The 4,792-nt window shown below is 37.4% G+C and overlaps 1 pseudogene; it reads right to left on the minus strand.

Moving 5' to 3' along the window:
- Window positions 1-2,950, minus strand: part of LOC102500982 (transcription initiation factor IIA subunit 2 pseudogene) — a 21,750-nt pseudogene extending 18,800 nt beyond the window's left edge.
- Between the last annotated feature and the right edge of the window lie 1,842 nt (window positions 2,951-4,792).

Here is a 4,792-nt window from a genome sequence, read left to right on the forward strand (position 1 = left end):
GAATGTAAATTAAGTTACAAAAAAAAAAGTTTCAGAAAAAAATATGTATTCAATGACTGCAGTAAGATATATAGCCCCAGCTAGGTGCTATTTTATAGGCTGCGTAAAGTTAGACTTGAGTTCATGGAAATGTATATATCAGCTGTGTTTACTATGAAAATATTTAGATTAATTAAGGTCTTTAGTAATTCAATAAAATGTGGGGGGAAAACAGTATAGAAAGGAAACATAGATACCAGAGACAGTGTGGGAGGAGAGTGGGAGATGGCAGAGGGTAAGAGATAGGGAATCAAGGATGGGGGAAAAAAGGCAAAACATACAGAAAACTATTTGCTGACAATAACATGTTTGTTGGTGTACTTGATTGAGACAATATACAGTGTACTCTGGATAGAAAATCTCATTTTGTATGCTGTAATGATGTACAATGAATGAATGCAAATAAATAGATTTAAATTTTAAAAAATTGTTAATAGTCTTCAAGCAAAGATGAAAGAACGTCATCAGAGAAAGGAGAGAGCCAGTTTACTTGCCAGTAAAACTCACTGGGGAGTGGAAGTTCCTCTCCTATGGTGAAATTTCCATTCTTATCATCCTACTTCTTGTTCAGTGCCAAAGTTTTTACATCATATATATTGTGAGACTTTAAGTTCAACTGACTCAAATTTTAACAATCCATAGACTTGGTGTTTGTATATTTTGGCTCTCTGAATACAGTGACTGCAAGAAGTGTGGTTACTTTTACAAAGTCAGAAAGAAGTAATTGCTTTTCAATCTGTGCCTTGAGTAGGAAATTGTACAATTATAATCTATTTCTTTAGACTGTGTAGAAACTTTAAAAGTAAATACTATGTAGTGTAGATGCTCATTCATAACTCCATCAGTCTCTAGTAGGAGTTAAATGATGCCCCAAATGTTGCTTCTGTTAGCACTACATACCCATGGGGAATAAATTAATCTTCTGTGTCACTTCTACACACCATTGGTTATCAGAGACTCACTGCTTACTAGCACTCAGTGCTCACTACCTTTATTCCTGGATCATTCAGCTACTGCCACAGTAATGCTGAGTAACAAAACTAGATGGCTTAATATAGTTACTTATTTTTGGTATTATAACTTCAGGTCGGCAGTTGACTGTTCTGGCTTGGCTCAACTGGCTTGTCAAGTTGTTCCATTTTTTGGAAAGGTTTTTTTCTATAGGGTGCATGTGCTCGCCAGAAAGACAGAGAGAGACAGAGAGACAGAAAGCAAGAAATCACCCCCCCCCAGGGGGGATGGCCACACCGCAATCCCTTCTCCTCCATTTTCCTCTGGGGATCTTAGGCATGAACACACACATGCTCAGCATGTGTTGAAGCCACCGGGTACAGGATTCTAACCACGGTCAACTACATGGGAGCCCAGAGACATAGCCACTATGTCAACTGCTGGTCCTGTTCCATGTACCTTTCGTCCTCCTTGCTGGCATCCACCATGCGAGCTAGGGCTTTGTGTTTATGTGTGTGTGTGTGTGTGTGTGTGTGTGTGTGTGTGTGTGTTGGTGGAACTTCAAAAAGATAATCAACCATTCTACAAATATACCTCAGAGTTTTCTCATATCACATCCACTACATGGGAGTCCAGTTACATAGCCATTACACTAACTGCTGGTCCCTGTGCCCAGCTTTTTAAAGGCTGGCCAATAATGGAGGCTGATCCCCCATTGGGCCTTAGCCTGCCAAGTAGCAGCATCATCCAGTGCATGCTAACACAATTGGGACCATAATATATCCCCCCCTTTATTTTTAAGTAGAACATTTTCAATGGTATATGTGTGCATTCCATTTTTCACTGGTAGCACTGCTTTTTTTTTTTCTTTCAACTTTGTTTGGTAATATGAACATGAAAAAGTACAAAGAATCCAAACACAAAAGAAGACATATACAGACTCTTAAATACTCAACAGAATATATTTTCTATTTCAACAGATGTGAGTTAAGTCACAGTGTACAACTTCAAATAGATTCTAGTCTTACATTTTATTAAGTTTTCTGATAAGCACGTGAAGTGAACTACAATTGGGACCAGCAGTTAGCGTAATGGCTATGTCGCTGGACTCCCATGTAGTCAACCATGGTTTGAGTCCTGGACTCAGCGGCTTAAACTCATGCCGGGCATGTGTGCATGGTGTGTCCAAGATCTCAAGAGGAGAATAGAGGAGAAGGGACTGCAGCGTGGCCATCCCCCCTGGGAGGTGATTTCTTGCTTTCTCTCTTTCTGTCTCTGTTTTCCTGGTGAACGCACACGCCCTATAGCAAAAATGTCTCAAAAAAAAAAAAAAAGTGAACTACAATTCACATGCCCTCTCTTACAATGCCTTGATTTGCTACAATAGTATAGGACAAAAGTATGTAGCTGCTGTTTCCCCCAAAGGAAAAACTTTATTCATTTCTTTTGCAAAGTATATAAGTGTATTTTATTCTTTACTTTTTAATGCACAACTTTAACTCTGACCATCTGTATATACCTAAGGATATGAGAAAGTGCTAAGACAATTGATTTCTGAATAGCCTTGAGTAGGTCTGCATGAAAAGTCGCTTATTCACCTTAGTATGCACCTCACAATGTATGTACTATACTATACTGAAAATTTTTATACTACAATTTTAAATAACAATTAAAACTTGAAGCAACTGCAAAGATAATGTACAACTCTGTTATGCATGGCACATTGCCTGTTCTAAAGGAAAGAATGTGAGCATCTCAGTTTATACAAAAAGCAGGGCATAACTATATAGTTCTGAGGGGTAGCACTATTCTTAACACTGCTGCTCACATTATCCACCTGCCAACACTTAGTGCTAGTAACTCCTATTGGTGGCACCACCACCAGTGTGCTATCCGGAAACTGGAAGTTGTTAAGACAGTCAACACCGGCCAAAACTTCTCCATCTTTCCCTCTTTGCATCCCTATATCCCAAATATAATCTAGGATTATAAATAATATATAATATAAATATAATATAAATCCATCTGCTTAGCCAAACCTGGGTCACATGGGAATGCCATAGTTTCAAAAGAAACCAAACAGTAAATAGATGGTGTTTCCAGTCTCTACAGAAAGAAGAGGTTTTAACTAATCAAGTAGAGTTTTTATAACTACTCAAGTGGCGGTAAAAGAAAATTCACTCTTTGATCCTGTACTCCCCTTTTAAGAAATATAACCTTAAGAAACAAGACCAGGTGGAGACACAGGGATAACAAAATGGAACCTTCATAGCAAAAGCTTTTTAGGGTAACATACTCCTTGGGGTAACATACAAAGCAAACAAACAGTTGGAATTACACCCAATATGAAGGGGCACATTGAATCCAGAATCTCAGTGACTTGTACCCATAATCTTGGGAATTTACTGGGCATATCGGGTGAGTGCATGCAACACAGCTAACTTGGGTCAGTTGGGAGTGGAGATAGATTGCAGCATGGGAATACTATGGGGACTTTCTCTCTGTCTCATAGAAAGAAATAAATGAATAAATTTCAAACTTTTAAATAAATAGAAATATAAGCAAAGATTCCTTTACAAAGATTTTTATTTTAGCTGGGTTCCTCCAGAAGCAAACACAGAAATACAGTTTATTTGTGAGGTGATCTGAGAAGCATCAGTAGGGATGCAGAAGTAAGACAAGGCAAGGAAGAAAACCAATTCAAAGATGCATTAATGAGGCAGACAACTGGGGACGGGCAGTCCCTGTGGAACTTTAGGGATATTATTTAAAACACACCTCAATGTTGTGCCACTCGAAGGTGAAGATGACAGGGTAATGGTTGAACTCAGGAATGTTAACTCTGGCACTTCCCACCTGCACTCACAAACATATGCCTGCATCAGAAAAAAGCCCCTGGGCAAAGAGTTACAAATGCCATCAATATGTGCAAGAAAAGTAAGTGCAAAGAGAAAATGAGTAAAGCAGTGACAGAGGAAACCACTTACAAGTTGTTATTTAAAATGCTAAACTAGGGGCCGGCAGGTGATGTGGTGGTTAAGGTGCTGGATTCCCACATAACTGACCACGATTTGAGTCCTGAACCTGACAGCTTGCTTTCTCACTTTCACTTTCTCTCTCTCTGTCTCTCTCTGGTCAAATTAAAAAATAATAATAAATAATAACAAATAAAATTAAATAGATAAATACTTCTTTTAAAAAATGCTAAGAGTAGATTTTGAGTGTTCTTACCACAAAAAATAAAGTAGAATACATATGTTTCTTACCACAAATAATAAAGATAATACATATGTTAACTAGTTTCATCTAGCCATTCTATAATGTATGCATAGTTCAAAACAACATGTTATATGTGATAAATATATACAATTTGTATTTGCCAATTTCAAGTTAATTTTTAAAAATAAAATTTTGGAATGTTTTTTATAATTTATTTCACAAATATTATTGAACATCTAGTACATACGAAGCACTATTCAAGGAGTGGTAGATCATTGAACAAATCAGACAAGAATATTCCTTTCCTCATAGAATTTAGATACTAGAAGAGAGAATAAACAAACAAACAAAAAAACCCACCTTATTCAGTATGTGAATAGGTGATGAACCCTATGGAGAAAAATAGAACCTTGAATGGTTATAGGAATGCTAAGATTAGAGTATGAGATTGTAGATTGGAATAGGGTAGAGAGGGCATCATGGAGAAAAAAAATTAGGGCAAAGATGAGGTGAAGGAGTGAGCCATGTCAGCTCCAATGGGAAGAGTATTCTGGTTAAAGAGAATAGCAACTGCAAAAACCCA

The sequence above is a fragment of the Tupaia chinensis genome, unplaced genomic scaffold, assembly GCF_000334495.1.
Source record: "Tupaia chinensis unplaced genomic scaffold, TupChi_1.0 Scaffold144041_1, whole genome shotgun sequence".
Taxonomy (NCBI): Eukaryota; Metazoa; Chordata; class Mammalia; order Scandentia; family Tupaiidae; genus Tupaia; species Tupaia belangeri.